Genomic DNA, 22,650 nt, shown 5'->3' with positions numbered 1-22,650 from the left:
CAGGACAACAAAAGCTGTCATTTTACTGGGGAGGGATTGTTGTATACAATTGGATGCTGTTCTTATTTCACTTGTAGTAAAGTAGATAATGGTAATCAGTGTGAGCCTTTTAAGGTCATTATTGCCCCTGCACCTATTTTTAATTATGCATTTTGAACCTGCGAATCTATCTGATGAACACTGAAGCTGTCATTTCCCTTAGTGGCATGGGAACTTATGCCGCTCTCATAGTAAGCCTATTTCAATATTCATTCACAAAGGATTTTGCACTTTGAGCATACAAAATATGGAGAAGCTTGTCTGCAGGCAAAACTTTAATAGCTTAGTATGCCAAGCGGGTTAGACAGTAGCTTTCTCCTAGCCTGTTAGTACAGTGAGGACCTGAAAGTGTAATGTAGTAGTTTTTCCCCTCACACAGACATATATTAACAAAAGGACATACTGGGGGGAATGGTGTGAGGAAAAGCTGTAAAGAGCTATTTTGAAGTCATACCATAGACAGTCCATCAGGTGCTAGAGTTATTTAAGGAAATGATGACATAAATGCTGCATTTGGCCTCTGATCTCTTAATGCAAGCTCCTTTCAGCAGAATTTAACCTTCCTCCTTTCCTTTTCAGTTTGTGTATTTATGAGTGTTTTGCTCTTCTGTTACAGTGACTTTGAGAGTTTTCGCTCCCTGGAATGGCAGTCACTACTTCATTCCAAAAAGCCTAAAGGAAGATCCATTGCCATGAGATTTTGGACCAAGATACGTGATGGGAAAATAAAACCAACAGATTTTAGGAGGGAGAGAGGACTTAGAACTAATTGGTTTTCTTGAAAAAATGTCTTCCAGGGATTTTTAAATTAGATGTACAAAATGATCTAGTTTATGAGAAATGAGGCTGCTGTGAATACTTACAGCTAGCCAGGTTCTTTGAGCAGTATTGGTCACACTCTTTGATCTTCGAGATGGAGCAGCTGGGGAGCCTTGCCAGCTGGAAGACAGAGGAGCTGAAATCCTCCTTTTCCCTGTGCTGGGAAATGGACTGAGGCAGCAGAGAAGAGCACTTTGTCTAACCAAGGAGAGACTTGGCACTGCGCTTAAGATACCTTTTTCCCCTTTAATTTTCCTGGGAAAACTAAACACACCACAGCAAAATAATATATTTTGACAGTTTTGGGGCTAAGTTCACAACTATAGCTCCAGTCTTAGAGCGGAGTAACTTAAGCGATTATTTCCAGTAGTGTAATAGCGGAAAAGTCAAAGCAGTTAACTGGTGGGCTAATGGCATACCATTATATAACTTTCCAAAACATGTTGTAGTGCTTTCAGGTGGGTGGAGATTCTAGAGTGAGGGTTGCCTCAAAGTCTTGACCCCTTGTTTGTAGACCATGTGATGTATAGCTGAATATTGTGTTCCACCTACTCTGGTTGGTTTGTCAAGAGGTTCCTTTTCCCAGACATTGCTGCTTTTAATGCAGTCTAGAGAATCACTGGCTTGTCTCAGTATTGGTTTCCTTGTCTTACCTACTTTGAGTAACCTGCTTCTATCCCTAATCTTATAACATAGGTGTTCTTTGATGCAGATGTTTGAATTTGAATTTCCCTAAAGGTATGGAGAGGAATTGGAAGGAGGGGAACTGTGAGGGGATGCATCAGGGAGAATGATGCAGACTCCAGCCTTGTCGTTGGTAACTTGAGCATGTCTTGGTCTACAACAGACCATCATGTGCTCTGTGTAGAAAGGGAAAGATAGGATGCATTTCTTGTCAGTGTTCCACGTCTGCCCTGCCCACATCTGTTTTTGGAAGACACTGTGCAATATTAGCTAATGTTTTCAATATTGGAAGCAGGCCTATGACTACAGGTATTTGACGTTGTTTCTTGCAGGTTTTCTGTTTTCTATAGTCTTAAAATTGCCAAAGACTATTTTGGTCATGCAGTACGGATAGGATTTTTCTCACTGACTGAAGCAATCTAGATATTTTAGTCTGGGGGAAAATAGTTGTAAGTGGCCAGCAGTTCTATGGGGCTTTGAGGGGAATTTAGTCCCTTTTGCTTTTATTGGAAGGATCTACCCTCTTCTGTCAATTGCACTAGAAGCCCTGTGATGCCCCAGCAAGGGGTGCCCTTGACAATGGCTAGCTTGTTGATAGCCTTGTTCCTCCAGCTTTTTCTTGGGGATCTCTCTTTGTGAGAAGAGAACCTCTTGGTGAACAATAAGCAAACGCAGGCACAGTTCTTGGTAACATGCTATATGTGGACAAGATAATAATCTAGGGGAGATTTTAGTTTTGCTCTTGGGGGAGCATCTTGGGGAGATGTAAACCATTCTTTTCTAAGGAAGTTTATATGTTCACCTGACTATTAGCAGGGATAATTAAACTGGTAATGGACTGCTCTTTAATGGCAGCCATATATCTGTCAGGAAGCGCTCCCCTCAGACACCTTAAGGTATCTGGTATCCTTTGTAATCCCTTCAATTACATCTCCTTTTTTAAACAATTTATTACACCCTTCACAGTATAGCTATCTCATTATGGAGTCTAGTCATTATTAGGTAATTTGAGCTATTAATAGGGCAACACAATTAATCTATATTTTTTCACTCACAATTTTGTTAACCCAAACCCTTGAAAATGTGTTTTTATTTATTTATTTATTTTTATTATTATTTTAAGGCTATCGTGTTCTTTTTTTTTTCCATTTCCAGCCTAAATTTTATAATGGTGTAGCAGTTAGCCTTTTCAGATTTCACAGGTGATAGCAACAAGGTCTGTTAGGAAGCCTGTGAAAAAGCACACTTTTCTTCACAGCTTCCTTTTTCTCCCTCCCTTCAGTGCACCTTTTACTGTAGTTTGTGTACATCTTTGAATCTGTCCCCTGTGTCTAGGGAAGTAGTTTTTCAATAAAAACAAGCTGTTGTAGCAATATTTTTTAGAGAAAACATTGACTAATGCATGGAGCACTAGACTGCAGGAAATTCAGGAATTCAGGAAATATACACTGCCATAGGCTATGCAAAGTGTTTTACCTTGAAGTTTTACAACGGAAGTGGTAAAAATAGTTCAGAATTCCATGCTTACTCTGTTTAATTTTAGAGCAAGTCTCCTCAGTTTTACAGTAGAAAGAAAAGGAATGTGTAAATTGTTCATCCCAACATTTGGGACCTGGAGGTCAAAATAGAACATTAATTTATGTCTCATTGCCAACACCAGAAATTTCCACTGACAAAATTGTTTAATTATCCTATGTCTTCCACCTATGCATCCCTGATCATATAAACGAAAGCCTCATCTCTGTGCTATATGTAGCTTTTTCTGTGATGTTTATTTATTCTGTGTACTATAATCTTTCAAGAAATTAGCTTTATAGCCCTGGGGCAACGAAAGATAGAGATCAAAGAGTATCAGAGGAACGTGGTGTTCTTGATCTGTGACTTCTGATGCCTTAAGTGGCTGCTATGGGTACTTAAGTTTAAATTCCTGCTGGAAGTCTTATCTTGCATGCTGGTGGGCTGTCATTAAAATGTACTAATGCTTTATGGTTTTAGTTGCGTGGCACCAAGGTGGATGACTACAGTTGCTATGACCTGTGTTATGTCCCATGCTGGCGCAAATGAGATGGAAGAATTTTTTCTTTTGGCATAATTAGTTTGAACTAGAGCATAGTGTGAGGCCTTAAACATATCTAAGTGGTCTCTATCCATAAAAGACATCTCATGAACTGCAGCTGTTGACTGTTCACACGTGGGTAAGCCTAACAGGGTGGAATAACATGTTCTGAAATTGTTTTCCATTATACCTGTGACTATGACTCTGAGGCTGCACAGATGCACTTAATTGTCTTTTGTGGGACTGGGCTTTATGGAGGGAGTAATTAGGCACAGCAGTTAAAATTGAAGCAATGCCATGATGTGTCAGAATGTATATATTTAAACAAACAAACCGTGTTTTCCTCACCTGTAGCTATCTTGGCTTTGTGGTGCTTGCACGAGTAGAAAACACTTCAATGAGCCTGTTCAGCAAAGATGATTCTGAATGTTCTAGGAAAAGTCTATACAAACTACGCAAAAGGACAAGGTGTAGTTAAATGTTCAGACTGCTTCAGCAACTGTACCTACCCTGTGCATTTGCACCTGCAGGTATGGGGTTGTGCAGCCTGCTGGTGCTTCAAGAGGTCCCATCCATTTAACAGCAGGAAATCTTGGTACTTGCACGTGTGGAATTGGATTAATTAAGAGCAAAAGTGTATACGTAGTGGTGCTCATGGTGACTGCAGAAGGGCAAGTAACATGTTTGTGCTTAACTTGTTGAAATTACAGGTTCCTGTGGGTGGAGAGCTAAAGTCAGTTTAGAGTGAAGCCTGGCTGGAGGGACTGTCTGGGAGCTTATGTTGGAGGAAGGAAGAAGCTGATGTTTTCAACCCGTTTTCATGGGGAAGACACTAATAGATGAAGGTTAAAATGGTGGTTTAAAGTTAAGAAGCAAACAACCTCTTGCTGTCACAGAGACTCCAAACTACTATATTTGGAAACATAAGCATGCTCCAGTACTTAATGATATTTTAAAACGCTTGTTAAGAAAGTGATTTCACTCAAATTGTCCTTATATCTCTTTTGAGCATCCTATCAGCTGGCTTGAGGAAGGAACCATGTCACTGCAGCTGTGATTGGACCTACTAGATGCAAGGATGTAGGAGAAGCTTTTCTCTGTCGTAATCCCTGTGTGGCTGGAGTGGAAGGTACTTCTTCTGCTCCGTGGAGTGTGCTGGCTAACTGGAAGGGGAACAGAAGGACCATACTGGCTAAGGGAGCATTGCCCTTCAAGACATTGATGGTGTGACTGACTTGTTAGACTAGCAGTTGAGACACTCACCTGGGCAAACAAAAAGTGAGTGCTTAATTTTTGAGAGATTGTCTTGTTTAAATAGCACAGGCCAGAATATGTAGGGCTGACTGACTCTTTCTCATGTGATAATGAATCATACAAAGTTGTTCCTGTACTACAGAACAGCTGTTACTTTCTAATTACACAGAATATGTAGAGGAAAATGGATTTGCTGTGGTTAAGCTTCAGACTTGCTTTTATTGAGTCAGTTGCCTGTAAACTATAATCGTGTGTTTCAGAATTTTGCTGATAATTTCTGTATCTTTTAAATGAATCATCAGTCTCCTCCTTCAGAGATGCTAAAGCTTGCTTGTTTTCTTTTGCATTGAAACAGCAGAAGAGTGCTCAGGCAAGCTGAGATAGCTGAGAGAAAGCAATTCACTGAGTCTGTTGCTGGAGTATCTGCATGATTCATCGTTCCTGCTGCATAAAGGAGGAGCTTTGTTTTCCCTGAGCATCCAACTCACCCTTGATATTCTGTTTCAAGAAGGCTTCCAGATATTGCAGGGGGAGAACAGAGCCTCTGGAAAGGCCAGGAGGAATGATCTAAAAACGAAGGCTCAGGTTCTAACTTAAGTGGAAGCTTATCTTGCAGAGTGGATGTGCCCGATGTTGGTTATTTTAGAGTCCCGCTGCACATATATACTCCTGAACTGTTAAGTTCAACGTAAATGAATGTAGAAGTATGTTGAATTTAGAAGTTAAACAGCATTACTAAGGGGGGAAAAAAGAGCATGAGTTTATGTGCTGTAAAACTGTAATAAAATTATTTTACATGTGCCCTGAGCAGCTGTTGATGTTTAGCTTATATGGTGCTCTTGCATACCCCTCTAATTTTATAACATTGGAACTGAGTTAAAGGGAATCAAAATATGGCTTTTTTTGTTGTTCGTTTGTTTTTTTAACCTCCGAGGCTCTCTAGAAGTGTGATGGTAGATGAGGCACCCACATGTAAGATGGGTTTAAATTAACTAGTCTGCGTATGGCTAATGCATTAACTGTGTTGTTACAGGCCAACTACAAGTGTCTGAATAAAAGTATTGGTGATTAGCTTTTGCAGAGCTCTGTAGGATTGTTGTTGTTGTGTCCGTTCTCTAAAGTGGGGTGTCAAACTGCACGTTGAAGAATCTGGCTAAATGCCTGAGATGAAGGCATTGCCTGAATTTAGCAGGGGGAGATCTCTTCATCTCTGTAGCCTTTTTTTTTTTTTTTTTTTTTTTTTTTTTTTCCATTCCTAGAACTTTGCCAATTTGCTCCTTCTTAAAGAAAGCAAGACTGAAGCAGGAAGCTTTTCATTAACAACTGCATCCACTGTTGTTTGCCATGAATCACTCATGGCTGTTAGCTTAATGGCTACTTTGTAAGAGTGATTCGTTATTAGGTATAGGCAGAATCCAGAAATTCCCTGGAAAAGACCTTATTGAACAGACCTTTATGTGTAAAGAGGTGGTACTGAAGTTTAGATGGTGCATCTGTTGGCCACCAAGAAGGCAAGCTGAATGTTACTTTTATCCTGATGCTGGAACTGTGGATGTACTCCTCGAGTCTTCTGGCTGCAGTGGTAAGGTCACTGTTCCCTCAGTTTGGACTCATTAAGTGGATGGGGTTTACAAAGTGATTGCTAATTACTTTTTAAAAGTAAGTTAGCAATTTTTTATTTTTTAGTATTATGTCTGGTATCCATGTATACATAAAATAATCCTCTTACAAAGCAGTTTATTTATCCAAGAGATAAATAGGACTCTTCTGGCAAATTGACGATTTCTGGTGTGTATAAGTTGGAAGGAAAGAACAATTATCAGATATGACATACATAGAAATTTCAAATCATCCCTAGGTTTATTTTATTGCTATGCACAGCTAAGATGGAGCAAGCACATATGATGATTTAAAACTTCAAATTTCCTAATTGTCCCACTTGTTCATGTACTGCAGCATGGAGACTGTCGATACAGAACAAAGTTTAAGAGCTCATTGGTACAAGGGACAGGAATTGTTGCTGAACAGAACTTCTAACAAGGCCTTGAGAGATGCTAATGAGTAGAATACTGAATATCATTTAAAAAGTGATCTTGATGACACAGCTTCTGTGGAGCATGAATGCCACTATCAAAAGCTTTGGTCTATGCTTTTTTTTTTTTTTTTTTTTTTTTTTTCCCCTCCTGTTAATGAAATTCAAGGGCTTGATTGTCAAATTTATGAAGTCATTGCCTGTAATGGGAGGGCTTTGGATCCCATCCAAATGATACATTTTATTTAGCAAGCAAGCAACATCCTCACTTCTTGGAGTGGGTGGCTGTGTGGAGAAGTGAAGAATTTTTCTGTTGGTAGCATGCATTTTGTTTGAAGATGTTTTAAAGATATAAGTAATACAATTTTTATTTTAATTGTTCTGCGGAACAGCTGACCTGTGGTGTAGTAGTTTGGGTACTCAAGACAAAAATAATACTTTTGGAGATTAAAAACACATGAGGTCTCACTGGGCTTTTTTTATCATCAATTTACTATACTTCTAGTAAAATATTCTATGCATACTCTTGTTGTTATGCAGCCTTTAAATATTACACATATTATTGTTCCTCTAGTTACTATCTTAGTTGGTTGAGGTGAGATTATCTCTGGCCTTTTGTAGTCTGCAGCTATATATCTATCTCATTTTTTTTTTTTAATTCTCCTTTTGAAAAATGAGGAGATCAAAAAGTTGTTGTTTCCTTGCCTTTAAATTAGTACAAATTAAAGCTATTGTTTATTTCATCTTTATCTCGTTCTTTTTATCGTGTTTTATAACGTACATAATCTATTAGTACAGTTCTACATGTATGCAATTTTTAAAGAAATCAATATACTAGGATATATGTGCTGAATTTTATTTATTTATTTTTGTTACTAATAAGAGTGTAGTTGAAAAAAGTTTGGGAACTGCTAATGCAGAGAATAGGCAGATGAACAATAAATAATGGATTAAATCATTTGCCTTCCTTCACTTGGTGCAACACCCTACACTACAGGGGAACTACAGTTTTCCCGTGGTTGACCAGTTGTGATGGTTTTACTCGAGTGGGCAGCCGAGCTCCACCACAACCGCTCTCTCACTCCTCCCCTCCTCAAAGAGGAAGGGGGAGAAAAGACAACACAAAGAGCTCGAGGTTTGAGATGAGAATGATTTAATTAAGGAAAGGGGAATGGGGAGAAAGAGAAACAAAAGAAACAACAAGGCCGCGCGGAAGCACAGAGAGAAAGAAAAAAAAAAGTTATTCTCTACTTCCCATCAACGAGCGATGTTCGGTCACGTCCCAGGAAGCAGGGCCTCAAAACGCGTACCAGTTGTTCAGGAGAGAGCCTCCCCCACGAGAGCCCCCCTTTTATTGCTGAGTGTGACATCAGGTGTTATGGAATATCCCTTTGGTTGCTTTAGGTCAGCTGCCCTGGTGATGTCCCCTCCCCATCAATTGCCCACCCCCAGCCTGCTGGCTCTTGGGGGCCTGGAAGGAGTTCTGATGTTGTGCCAGCACTATGCAGCAATAGACACAACACTGGAGTGATACCAGTGCTGTTCCAGCTATGAGTGCAGAGCACAGCACTGTGTGGGCTGCTGCAGGGAAAGGTGACTCCATCCCAGACAGACCCAACACACCAGTATGTTTCACAAAGGGTGTTTCAGAGTTGAATCAGTTCTGTAACAGAGAATGCAGTGCCCTGTAAGGCTGCTGCTGCTCTGAGGCCCACGTTGTGCAGTGCCTGAGTAATGAATTCAGCTAAAGAGCCTGCGTATTAACATCTGGTATTTTGTCGAGTTCAGTCATGTAATTTTTTTAGCTCTTAGCTTTTCAAAGTTAATGGCTTTGACTGGAGTGATTAACACCAACCTTGCTGCCTGTGGCAAGGTTAAAATGACATAAAATGTTTTGGAACACAAACTTTGTCATGGTCCTCATTACATGAAATACCACTGTGTAAGTCAGCCAAGGACACCTTGATTAGTCTGTAATGTCCTTCTATTAACAGATTTTTTCCCCCCAGTGATAGATATTTATTAATACTAGGTATGTAATGAAGATATATTCCTTCTAGAGAGCTCTATATGTGCTCATGTATTTCTGATTATATAGCAATTTTTGAACCAATGGTAAAAGAGTAATGACCTGAAGAAAGGCATGTGGAGATTCAAACCTTGGCCAACTCTGAATGCAATACATGGTGCTATTTTATGTTGATTCTCCATGAATGACTGCATAGTCATATATTTCAATGTGGATATCAAGCTTTGCTCTGTGGTGATGGGTTAGCACATTATATTTTTTGAAAATGTTGCACAAAAATGCAGTCACTGACACTTGATGCTCATGTCAGCTAAACTCTGTTTGTAGAGTGCTATTTCTGTATTTTCTTCTCTTTAAAAGTTTATTTTCATTTTTGTGTGTGTACGAAGTAAACTTTAAACCACATTTATTAAGGGCACAACTTTGCACCCAGACAAATTCTAGGATTTGAACTGAAATGTGCAAGTTAGGGCCTGAGATAATAGAGTTCCTTGATACGATAATTTCCTGGCAGCAAAATGCCTTTCCCAAGAATAATAGCTATCGAAGCAGGAAATGCTGGTCAGGTTTTTGTTTGTTTGATCAATTCTTAAATGCTTTTTCTAATAGTTTCCATCATACTTGGTATGCTCTATTCAGAGGAAATGAGAATGCAGGCACAACTTGTATTTATACCCAAGGTAAGCCATAGTTCAAAAGAAGCTTGCTGTAATTAGCATGAACTGAAATTGGGGTAATAAACAGATGTGTATCTTGTGAAACAGAATTATGCAAAAAAATCTTTTGTATATCCAGCTTGTCATTTTTATTTCTTTGTGGACAAAAGAGCAATTTATGGAGTTGTGTTTCATTATTTGGAGTTTCACCTTTTTTGTGTGGTCTTCCTGTACACTTTTCCTCACTGTAAAGTCTGCTCCTTTCCCCTGGCGAGTGACCTCACTTGGGTCATTATACGTGTGGAATACCTTTGCTTTTATACCTGTGCACCATTTTCCCAAGGTTTAAGCAATAACTTGGCTCCAAGGCAACTGTAAGGATCACACAAACCAAACCTCCCCTACCACAATTCTTTGATGCTGATTCACCACCCCTTGCACTCTGACTAAAAGTGTGCTGGTGCTGGGCACGGGACAACTTCTGAGGTGGGCTGTATCCCTTTCTGCAGTGCGGGTGACCTGTCTATGCTATTCTCCATTGACTGGTGTGTGTGTGGAATAAAAATCTGCGTTGCTGGACTCGCTTAGCTTGTCTTAAGAAGTTGGGTCTGTTTCAGAAAATGGAAGGAGACCATAGGAAAAAATGTTAATGCAGCTTATGTGCAAGTTTTGGAAGTGAGTGGTGTGCCACTGCTGATTCTGATTTTTAGAAAATGCACTGCCAAAAAATATAGCACAAAGATCTACTGGAGAGGGATTTACTTCAGTAATTAAGCCAAACTACAAGGAAACATTTCTATCTTCTTGTTAAAAGAGCTGCTGTTTCCACATTTTAAAAAAATAGTGTTGCTTTTGTTTCTTCCCAAGGCTCCAGCTCATTTATTTATTTACTTGTTGTTGTATAGAAGAAATTGTATCCATTCATTGTTGGAGGACACATTCTTACCTCATAATGGATTAATTTTATTAAGGAAGTTTGGTTTTACTCTCTTTGGGGTGACTTTCAAACAACTTTATACATTATGTTTTCTCCCATTTTGTTTCAGTTCCTGAAACCTCATCTATTTCAGATTTAATTGCAATTCTGTGAGAAGTTTCCCCTCGTTTTATTGCATTAATAATTTATATCTAATAAAGGGAAACAGTGGAAGTAACAGACAAAGCTGGATTAGTTATTTTTGCTAAGTGGTACCCTGGAGATGCAATGAATGAGTCAGGTGTTTAATATGAAAGAGTGACATCTTGATCAATTTCACTTCTGCATCCTTAGAATCTGTGTATAATCATGTAATTTGCCAGTGATTAGTATAAAATGACACTGGTGACCCTGCATTTGTTATAAATAGATTTTTATCTACAGGTAAATGTTAATATTTTAAATGTTGAGGAAAGAAAGTAGCCCTCTCTTTCCATCTGTTTCTGTGAATTTTCACAACTATGTTGGGAGTGCAGAAGCATGAAAATAAGTTGTGAGTAAAATGCATTTATTATTTAAGTAAAATGTAGTGTTTAGCTTTTAAGGGACTAGAGAGTGTCCAGTTCCACTTTTCAATTTTTATTTATTTTTTAAAAGCACAGATTTAGTTTTGCTTTAAATGCAAACCAAGTCCAGGGCCTTACCTGTATTTCATCCTAATCTTGTGAACGCTAATTTTTATTTAGAATAAAATGCTACTGAATTATAATGCTAAGTCCTTCACTATTACTGTTTTTGTCATCCTTATTTTCTCCTTTTTTTTTTTTTTTTTTAATCTGTTCTATAGTAAATGGGTGTTTAAGCTGAAGCAGCAAAATAAGTGCAGATAATCTTTCTTAAGCTCTACTCTTCTGGTGTGATTCTCAGTCTGAAAGAATAACAAAATCAGAATGAGAGCAGAGTGGTATTTTGCGAAGAAAATTAAGGTTTTCTATGTCTTTTGCCTTAGCTAAACAAAACTTCACTGTTATTAGCAAAGCAACAAAAAAGATTGGGCAGGAAACAATGCAGACACGGTTTTAGTGATATTTTTAGAAAAAGTCCCACCTTTTGGCTTTCTGTCTGGCCTAGTCAACCAGGATGAGGACCTGCCTCAGGGATGAATGCTCCAAATTCTGCCTTGATTTCCATTCCCTGAAACCATCTCTGGCAGTCAAGAGCAGCATTTGGATTATGCTTTCACTGAAGAACTAATCAAATATTAAATATACGTTGAAAATTCTTGAACTGAGCGGAGAAGTCTTTGACTGTTGTAGCTACAGATAACTTCATGTATCCAGCTTTTCAGCTGATTAGCTACAAAAGAGAAATTCTTCTGCCACCTAGATGCCACATTTTTTTGCCTTTATTACCTTCATCCTGCTCTGATGACAGAGCTTGAGTATTGTAGCTGAATGACTCTAAGTCATGTGTTTTGCGTAGTTCTGCACTTTAACTGTGTGTAGAAAAGTGTTATATGAACTATAGGCTGATTTTTTCCTTAATGATCTATGTCCTTACATTTTGTGGGGTTTTAAGGTTTTAACATATCTAAGTGTAAATCATGAGTAGCCTAGGCCAATTTGTGTGAAAATCATCTTGCAGAGTGACGAGCGAATTTCTGAACTGTCATGGTTCATAAATGTTGTGTGGCTGGTGAGTTCCAAAACGTACAAATGTGTCATGCTTTGAGTTTCTTGTTGTGGCTGGAGAAGTTTCCTGAGCAGTCTGAAGTACAGAGGGGCAGGTAATTTACTGGCTCTTCTTATTTCTAGGTCTTGTAGGTCTTGAGTGATGCAATAAAATACTCCTTGGAGTAGACAGAATCACAGAATCACAGAATAGTCTAGTTTGGAAGAGACCTCCAAGATCACCGAGTCCGACCTCTGACCTAACGCTAACAAGTCCTCCACTAAACCATATCCCTAAGCTCTACATCTAAACATCTTTTAAAGACCTCCAGGGATGGTGACTCAACCACTTCCCTGGGCAGCCTATTCCAGTGACTAACAACCTGTTCAGTAAAGAAGTTCTTCCTAATATCCAACCTAAACCTCCCCGGTGCAACTTTAGCCCATTCCCCCTCGTCCTGTCACCAGGCACGTGGGAGAACAGACCAACCCCCACCTCGCTACAGCCTCCCTTCAGGTACCTGTAGAGTGCAATAAGGTCACCCCTGAGCCTCCTCTTCTCCAGGCTAAACAGTCCCAGCTCCCTCAGCCGCTCCTCGTAAGACTTGTTCTCCAGGACCCACAAACCCAGACTTCCTCCTAAATCTGTGTTATTCGAGCATCCAGGAAATGCAGTTTGCTCTCTCAGGGAAGAAAATAATGATTAAAAAAATGGAAATAAAACACTGCTTAGTTTCGATTCAGTTGAGGAAACTTCAGAGAGATTTTTTGTGTATAAATGGTATTATAAGAAGCATCTCTCCCATAGCACAAATCAGCTTCTAATAGCAAGTCAGACTAACTATGGTGGCTTTCAATTAGCTTTGTCCTTCATGCCTTCCAAGGGATCTTATGATAAACTGAATCACGATACTGTAGTTTTACTAACATCATAGTTCTGACTGGTACAAATGTATGCACTAGAACAGATTCATTTGGAATCTCTGCCTGTTTAAGAAAGCTGCCAAGATAAGTGGATTGTGAGCAGCAACAGCGACTACATTAAAAATCTGAACAGTGGCTTGTTGAAAGAGCATTTATTGTCAGTTTTTTTTTCTTTTGAAGACCTTCTGTTCTAAGCTTTGTTCCTACTTAAGCTAAAACACTTTGAAAGTAGAACCATACCAGACAATATGGGGAAAAGAGGAGGGCTCAATGTGGGACTGAGAGACGAATTTATATAGGAAAACTTGTAAAATAAGCTTTTGTCAATAAAAACAGATATTACCTAAAGTGAATTAGCTACTGAATAAGTCCTAAACCCTTGTCTTTTTATTATTATTATTATTATTTTTCACCCCAATGAGAAATAAGCCTTTTAAAGAATTTAGATGCTTTTCAAAATAAGGCTGTGCTCCTAAATTGCTTGACACTTGAGATGAATCAATTTAAGTAGATACAGATTCTGCATAGTTCTAGATCTTCATCTTCGTTGTGGAAGTAGTAGAAGCATTGAGAGTGTCCCTCCATATAACAGCTGCGTGTATGTGTAAAATAAGTCTACTTAATTGCATTTGTAAAGACAGTACCTCCAATAGAGATTATTCTTTTTTTTTTTTTTTTTTTTTTTTTTTCAGGAATGATGGGCTTGGGCAATAAGCAAAAGTGCTGTCTTTCTAAGTGTATGAACTTGTAGACTTTTGCAAAATTTAATCTGTACCTATGAATTAATTGTCTTATGCCATTCCTTCATTTCTTTCCCCTTCCCTTGCTCAGTCATTTAGGATGCATTTTGCAAGCATAATGCTGTGAAAGTGTTTACTGACTGTCACCAAACTTTATATATATATAAAAGCCCTTTTTATGATGCGTGATAGAGGATAACATTTTTTGCTTGCCTAATTAGCTTATATAGGAAGCTTCTTTTAGTCTTTTGAACAAAAAATAGGCAAGACAAATATATTACAAAAAGGTCACAGCTAATACTCTTTTTTTTTTTTTTTTTAAGGCTAAAATGATGACAGTCATACCAATCCTTTTACTGGGGGGAGGGGAAAAGCCTCCTCTTTGCTCTCTGAGTACTTTGTCCAGATGTTTCATATTGGCTCCTGTGTAATTGCATCTTGAAAGGTTACTGTGGAAGTAAAATGACTGTCTTCTTGCAGAAACCCTAGGGAAACCTACAGGCAAGAAATAAAAGTTAAAAGTATATACTTATGCTTTGCCATTAAAGAGAAAAATGTAGAGTGCTACTGAAAACGTTAAGAAAATGAAAAGAGGCTTTTCTGTTCTACCAGCAGTGAAGCTACCGTGTGTGTGCATTTTTTTAATACACTTAACATTGAGAAAAATGGCCTCAGTACATGCAGAACATCAATCTCTAGGTAGGGGGGGTTCGAAAGACCAAGAGCATCAAACCGTTGGGAGGAGAAGGGAGTGCCTTTCTCTTCCTAAGGGCATGGAGCTAGCCTTCTATAACCTCTAGAGTAAAGTGCATCTCTGAAAGTACTTTTTCATTACTGTTTTCTCTATTTCCACATAAAATCTACTTACCTCCCTAAACTTTCTTTCTGGTGGTTGTTCTTGGGTTGCTGCATTGTTAGTGTGATACCAGAAGGCAGGAAAAATCTGGTCAAATGCCTTCTTACAGTTAGATTGTGTTGGTGAAAGCAAGGAAACTTGCTTTTATGTGTGGAAACTTCCAAGAGAAAAGTTATAACAGCATTGCCTATGGACCCTCAGATTTGAAGGCACTCACTTATTTCAATTATACTTCGTTTTCATCATTATTATTTTGGTCAAGTCCACAATTATTGATCAAAACATATTGTTCCATGGGATTCTGTGCCTGTGACTGTTCAGTGTGTTTCTTCCACAGTGATATCAGTTTAGTTCAATTCATTGCCTCCTTGTGGCAAAGGAGGCCAAAGCCTTGAAAATATTTGACAACTCACCTTACGCTTAATCTTAAATGGATGCTGAAACTGTGATCCAGATGAGCTCCATTACAAGGGTCCTGTTCGGTACAGTGAGGCCAAGACTTCTGTCTGTATCATCCAAGTCCAGAAAGCCCATGGACCAAAAATTGCAAGATGTGAGTCCTGCATTCTGAGGAGGAGATGTCACTGTAATGTTTGTACGTATAAAAAGTATAAGTTGTATTCAACTGAACCTTGATGAAAGAATTTAAAAAGTATATATTAAAAGTAGATGAGGTGGTCTAAAAGAACCACAGAGCAATAATGCTACATCAAAATATGACAAATCCCAGTCCATCCAGGATTACAGAAATAAGGCTTTCCTTTGTGATCTCCAAGATTTGCTAAGTCCAGCTCATAGTCCTTCTTACTATTTAGTGTCTTGTACAGAAACAAAGCATGATATTGGTCATCATAAACTTGCTTTGCTCAGTTCTCAACTCTGATCTTGTTAAATTTACTACCCTTAAACACATGCTGCAAGAGATAATTACAAAAATATGAACTAGGGACAGTTTTAAGCAGTAAGTTAGAAATCCACAAGCTCTGTAGCCTAGTGGAAAATCTTGGGTGAGTGCATTTATTTATTTATTTTTAATACAACCCCCTAATGGAAAGGTAGTGGCAAACCATTCCCTTTCAGTAGTGTCACTCTTAACTGCAGGAAGAACACAGGAGTTTTATGCTTGAAAATCATATGTCATTTGAATTCTCTTTTGCACTATTCAGAATAGTTGAATCCCTTCAAAGTTGCATTGCATAAAGTAATTGCTATCACTCAGACACTGACAGTTAAGGATTATATTGCAAGCAAACGAATGCTTCAGCTGTGCACAGATGAGTAAGTCTTCAATACACCTAGGAGAGCTATTTAAGTTGTAATGACAAAAAGATTTTTGAGATAAAGACTTCCAATGTCAAAATCTCAATTTATTGGATGCTTTATATATAACAGGTCAGAGTAATTATTTAACGATTTCTGCTAAATTTTTTGTACCAGACATTCTTACATGGTAGTCTGTGGACAAGTGCTATTCTGTGGAGAACTGCCAGCTGTTCTGAAGGGATGTTCTTTTCCATGAGGAAGGCATCTGTAAAACAACAAATGCGTAACTTTCTGCCATTATTTTCTGAACATGTGTATGCATGTACACTTCTGTACACCTCATTCCTTTTTATGACTATAAAAACTGAGAAAACGCAGCCTGAGAAACTTGTCCTTGAATATTTCACACAAAAAGAATGTGGAGGTGGTGGGAATGAGTTTTGAAGAGTCTTTAGGCAATACATTGAAGGAAGATAAGGACAGCTTAAAAGTCATTAAATTCTCCTTGTGGTAAGCACTATTACAGATATCAAAACAGATGCACCAATATTTTTATTTTTTAATTATGATTTTTTCTATTTTTTACTTATGAGTTTTATTATTCTCCCTTCCCTTTCTGTCCTATTAAACTGTCTATATATCAACCCTTGAGTTTTTAACTTATTTTTTTTCCCAGTTCTCTCCCCATAGCCCCACGGCTATGCCAGCCCCCGGAGCAGGCACTGCAGCAGGGCCAGAGAACCAACCCGTGTTGCTATCAGTCCCCCCTACATGCAAGACTGAACAATGGATGCAAACGTTAGCTCATTTAGTACGGGAAAAATCTCCTATTAAGAAGGGGAAGGAGGAAGAAGAAGAAGAGGCAGGCTACTCTAAATCAGGGCCATTGTGGGAACAGGAGGAGGAAGAGCAGTGTGTCATAAAAGTGGCAATAGCTAACCCATCCCTATCCCTGGGTGAGCTGTGAGACATGCAACAAGTTTCCAGCTGTCATCCAGGCAAGAACATTATCACCTGGTTGCTGCAGGGCTGGGATAATGGGGACAACAGCCTGGAAGGAGAGCACAAGGAAGGCAAGCAGTTGGGATTCCTTTCTATCTCAGGGGGCATCGACAAAGCAATTGGAACAGGGGTACAAGTCTTCACCCTCTGGAGCTGACTGCAGTCAGGCGTGAAAGAAAGGTATCCCTTCAAGGAAGACGTTGTACGTCACCCAGGCATGTGAACTTCCACGGAGAGGGATATCCAGTACCTGGGGGAATTAGCTGTGCTGGAGGTGATTTATGATGACAGAGGATGGACGTGGATCCACCAAAAGGTGAACAAGAACCCATGGATGTGGATCCACCACAAGCTGGTGGGATATGGGTAATTTTCTTCACAGTGGCTGGTGCAGCGCTGTGTTTTGGATTTGGGGTGACAATATTGCTGATCACACCCCTATGGTTTAGCTGTGGCAGAGCAGCGCATACCCAGAGCCGGGGGCTTTTCAGCTTCTTGTTCTGCCCCTGCCAGCGAGGAGGCTGGGGGTGCAGCAGGAGCTGGGAGGGGACAGAGCCTGGACAGGTGACCCAGACTGGCCAAAGGGATATTCCAGGCCATACGGCATCTGTCTGAGCAATCAATATGGGGGGAGTTGGCCAGGGAGGTGGGGCTGCTGCTTGGGGTCTGGCTGGGCATCGGTCAGCAGGAGGTGAACCATTGCATTGGGCATCACTTGCTTTGTATTTTCTTTAATATTATTATTTCTTAATTATGAATTTTATTATTCTCCCTTCCCTTTCTGTCCTATTAAACTGTCTTTATCTCAACCCTTCAGTTTTTATCTTCATGTTTCCCCAGTTCTCTCCCCTATCTTGCTGCGGGGGGTGGAGGGCAGTGCAGTGAGCGAACAGCTCTGTGGGGTTTAGCTGCCTGCCCGGTTCCACCACGATGCCTTCCAAACCAGTGCCTGCTTTTGGAGCTCCTGATTAGCGTACTACCAACGTGTCTCTCAGCAGGGCACAATTCTTTGCCTTCCAACTTCTCTTGCAACTTTCCCCTCCTCTGGGCCAGCGCAACAGAGGGAAACTGTTGGAGGCCCCCAAGGTCGTCAGGGCCTGGAGATGGGAGGCCCTCACGGTGAAGCTGCATCCCATGGCAACACGGCCATGTTTGGCTGCAGGTGTGGGCCACCGTCACAATGGTCGTCACAGCGGCCTGCTTATGTCACAGCAGCCACCACCACCCCGCCTTGCCTTCTGGGCCCTATAAATACAGCAGCCTCGCAGCCGGCCCACCACTTGCTGCGAGGCTTCGAGGCTTTCAAACGCCAAGGATGCTTGGAAGCAAGAGGAGCCGGAGCGGGAAGATGGGTGACTGCCGATCATTGAGTGCGGCAATGAGCAGGCTGGTGTTGTGCTCAGGCCCAAGGAGGAGGAGGAGGGTGCGTCATCGCAAGAGAAAGCGGAATGGGAGGAGGAAGATCAGATCCCTCACCAGAGCGATGGCCAGCATTCATGTCGACCTTGGAATGCAGAGCACGGCTGCGAAGCCCTCAGGGAGCAGTGCGAGGCCCCAGCACCAAACGAAGCAGACCGGGACGACGACTGGCTGTACTGGCAAGACGGCGATGGCCAGCATCCCTGTGAGCAGCGGAACACAGAGCACGGCTGTGAAGCCATCAGGCAGCAGTGTGGGGCCCCAGCATCAAACAAAGCAGACTGGGGCCCCGAATGGCTGTTCTGACAAGACAGCGATGGCCAGCATCGGTGTGACCAGTGGAACGCAGAGCGCGGCTGTGAAGCCATCAGGCAGCAGTGCGAGGCCCCAGGATCAAACCAAGCAGACTGGGGCCCCGAATAGCTGTTCTGACAAGACGGCGATGGCCAGTGTCCATGCGAGCAGTGGAACGCAGAGCGCGGCTGTGAAGCCAGCAACATCCAACGCGAGTCCCCGGCATGTCATTTCACCAGAGAACGGTGTGGGACTACGGCCCGCCAGTCGTCCTGCCAACAACCAGGGACACCGGCACGTCCATCTGCCAGCCAACAGGGAGGAGCCCATGGACGTGGATCCACCACAAGATGCGCAAGAACCCATGGACGTGGATCCGCCACGAGATGTGGAAGAACCCATGGAGGTGGATCCACCAGTGAGAGAACAACCATGGAGCTACCCTGGCATGTCCCTGGTATCCACCATCAGAGCCCGGCAACAACATCGCAGGAGTGCCCGCACAGCTCCCTACGCGCGGCGTAGCCTCCGCACCCACCACTAACTTGGGCAGAACCACCAGCCTGGATGTCTTGCAGGCTTGCCTGTGAGACATTTTGTAAATAAATAGTTGTTTTGATAGTTGTTGAGGCTTGTGTGAGCTCTTCTTTCCCATCCCCCATCCCACTTGAAGAAGTGGCATCTCTTCTTCATGGAGCCCTAAGGGAGAGGGGAGGAGGGGACCTGGCTGCTGTACTGGTGTCCCAGGAGGAGTCCCTCAGAGGACCACCATGGGCTTGGGGAGGGGGGATGCTGGGAGGTGTCTCAGTCTGGGGATGAGAAGCCCAAAGAGTGGGTGCTTGAAGATGCAGCCAGAGGCTCTGTGGCAGTGCCCAAAGTATAGCAGCAGACTGAGCAAAGAAGTGAGAGGGGCAGCAGTTCCTCTGGAGAAGAAAAAGGCTTCAGGTCTGCCAGGAAGGAGTCCTGGAATTCAGTGCTGGGGTCCCTCTGAGATGCTTCATGAGGAGCTCTTCCCAAGACGGGGCAATAAACAAGGAAACAAAAAAAAACACCACCACCACCACCTGGTAAAAATGCTCTCCTCTCCTATTTGGCAATTTGGAGACTGCGTGCATGCTCGTCTCCTTTTCTGGTTGTTGGAGTCCTGCTGCGCCATCCTCTAGGGAACACCAGTGTACGTTGAACCCTATACCATCAAGTTATGAAGGGGCAGAACCCACCTGTATTTCTGGAGTGGATCCCAATGGGGGATATACGGGGGGATCCCAACTGCTAACGGTATTGGAGGCTGAAGTGAGTCTAACGGGCAATGAGTGGCAAAAGCATCCCATTGTGACTGGCCTGGAGGCTCCCTACATCCTTGGCATAGACTACCTCAGGAGAGGGTACTTCAAGGACCCCAAGGGTCCCGGTGGGCTTTTGGCATAGCTGCCTTAAGTACGGAGAAGATTAACCAGCCGCCTACCTTGCCCAGCCGCTTGGAGGACCCTTCTGTTGTGGGGTTGCCGAGGGTCAAAGAACAGCAGGTTCCAGTTGCTACCACAACTGTGCACCGGCGGCAATATCGCATCCACCGAGACTCCCTGATTCCCACCTCTAAGCTGATTGATGGACTGGAGATGCAAGGAGTGATCAGTAAGACTCACTCACCCTTTAATAGTCCCACACAGCCAGTGCGAAAGCCTAACGGCAGGTGGAGACTAACGGTGGACCACCGTGGCCTGAGGGAACTCGTGCCACCGCTGAGTGCTGCCTAGCACTAGAACTTTCCCTATGACCTGGAGTCAAAGGCAGCCAGTATTGTGGGAACGCATCCCAGGTGGAAGGCTGCTGTATGGAGTCCTATACAACAAGTTGCAGAAACTGATGAAGGAGGAGGTGAATCGAGGCAATTTGCAAAGTAAAAGGCATCCAGCTGGCTTTAGATATTGCTGAAAGAGAAAAGTGGCCAGTTCTCTATCTCTATAGTGACTCCTGGATGGTAGCAAATCCCCTGTGTGGGGTGGTGGCAGCAATGGAAACAGAACAGTGCAGAGGCAAACCCATCTGGGCTGCTGCATTGTAGCAAGACATTGCTGCTGGGGTGGAGAACCTTTTTGTAACAGTATGCCACGGAGATGCTTACGTGCCCAAGAACTGAGCCATCTCAATAAGAACATCTAAATAACCAGCAGGTGCTGGGAGGTGTCTTAGTCTGGGGACGAGAAGGCTAAAGAGAGGGTTCTGGCCAGGTTTGTTAAAAGCATTACATTAGTTTAATATTGCTTGTCACAATGTTGATTTATTTTCTTTAGGTGCTGTTGAGTGTGTTTTCAGAGTGGTGTTCCAAGCCTTCAAACTTTGTATCTGCAGAGGTACCTGGATGTCACTCGCACGTTTTAAGGTAGCTAGGATCTCTAACTACCTTTTGTGATTATGGTAGAAAGAAAAAAACAAGAACAGAAAAAACCCTCCTCTCTGTATTTTCTCTTTAAACATGTCTCCTGTAACTATTACATTTTCCTTGAGGGGATTCTGGAGATTTACCCATGTGAAATACATGCTTGCACTCATTTTCTACAGGTGAGTTGCTTTTATTTTATTTTATGTTATTTTATTATTTTATTTTATTTTATTTTATTTTTTAAACCTATACCAAATTGCCCTTCAACAATTCCATGGGCACTGCAGGTTTTGTTTTAGTCAAACAAGCTCCTTGTCTAAAGCTGTCATTTGATATAATATTTGAGCCATATTTTAAAACCATAGCTTGAAGACTATTAACACTAATACTGTCATCTGATACTCCTTAGTGGGCTGAGTAGCTAGATAACACTGGGTTGTAATAAAAGAACATTATTGCTTCATGCTATGAGTATAAACTGTGTTGTGGCTTTGAGTTCATTCCTACAGACACTAGATAGTTGAATCTGCTTATGTGTGGACTAAGTTTGTTGTATTCATAAACCGTGAAAAGCATTTATGATGTTGTTTGTATTGACATAGAAAATCAGTATTGATTTATGTCAGGTCTGTTGCTACTATTTTTCCAATATGAGTAGCTCTCTCTTTGTTTTGAAGATAATTCATAGGGACTGCAGAAGCCCCCAGGATTCCAGGAGGAACTGAAATCCCCGAACATGTATTCCTTGCTTTGTTCTAGGCAGTAACTGGTAAAATAAATAGGTATTTAGCTTTCAATTACAGGTTCTCAAAATGCTGTAGTTGTCAACATCTAGCATGTAAGGTCAGTGGAAACTTATCTGAAATGTTTCAGAACTCGTCAGACCTGGAGAACCAGGACTTTGAACAACATGAACTACTACAGCTGCTCAACACTAGGTTGTTCTGATGACCAAAGGTATTAATGACCTGACCAAGGGTAGTACTGGGGGCTGCGTTGGGCTGCAGGGAGCCCCCCTGTTCCCTTGGATTTCTCTGGGACAGGAGGTTTCTCTGTATCCTCTGGGGTTTTCTAGATCTTGGAGAAGACTCTCACCTCAGGCCATAATTTCTCCAGAAAGATGACATAGGGTAGCAACTGAAGAACAGTAAACTGATGTTCAAGGAGTGAAGCTGACATAAGTGTCTGTATTCTTTGGACGTGCTAGTACGAAACAGGTAAGGACAAAATGGTGATTAACAATGCATCTCTTTGCCAGATGAACTCTCCTCAAGAAGTAGTCTTTTCCAATTCAATAATTTTTCATAATTTCAAAGTAGATGTAAGGGGGTTACCTAGAAGACTTGCACTTATTTTAGGTGTGCTTAAGTAATAGCATAGGCTGAAGGCATGTAGTATAATACTTGCTAATACTTCTAACCCTAACCCTAAACTGCAGCTTAAGGAATGCATGATGATTGTGAAGGTCTACAGAGAAGCAATAAAGGTGGTAGGCTGCTTGGGGGGGGTCAAGGGGGAACAAAATCAGGATACTTCAGCTGAAGAAATCTCAAAATTCAAATCAGACAAAAAGTAAAATCAATGACTTCCATTTATCTTTATATACCACTACAT

General features: G+C 41.4%; 1 long non-coding RNA gene across 1 annotated transcript; it reads left to right on the top strand.

The window, feature by feature from the left end:
• Nucleotides 1–3,903: 3,903 nt before the first annotated feature.
• On the top strand, nucleotides 3,904–5,932 carry LOC118162454. The gene is made up of 2 exons (XR_004748461.1): nucleotides 3,904–4,128; nucleotides 5,208–5,932. It is a non-coding gene; the product is annotated as an uncharacterized LOC118162454 (long non-coding RNA).
• The last annotated feature ends 16,718 nt before the right edge of the window (nucleotides 5,933–22,650 follow it).

Source organism: Oxyura jamaicensis, chromosome 2, assembly GCF_011077185.1.
Source record: "Oxyura jamaicensis isolate SHBP4307 breed ruddy duck chromosome 2, BPBGC_Ojam_1.0, whole genome shotgun sequence".
Taxonomy (NCBI): Eukaryota; Metazoa; Chordata; class Aves; order Anseriformes; family Anatidae; genus Oxyura; species Oxyura jamaicensis.
Note: the sequence above shows the minus strand (reverse complement) of the source record. Positions and strands in the feature narration are given on the sequence as shown.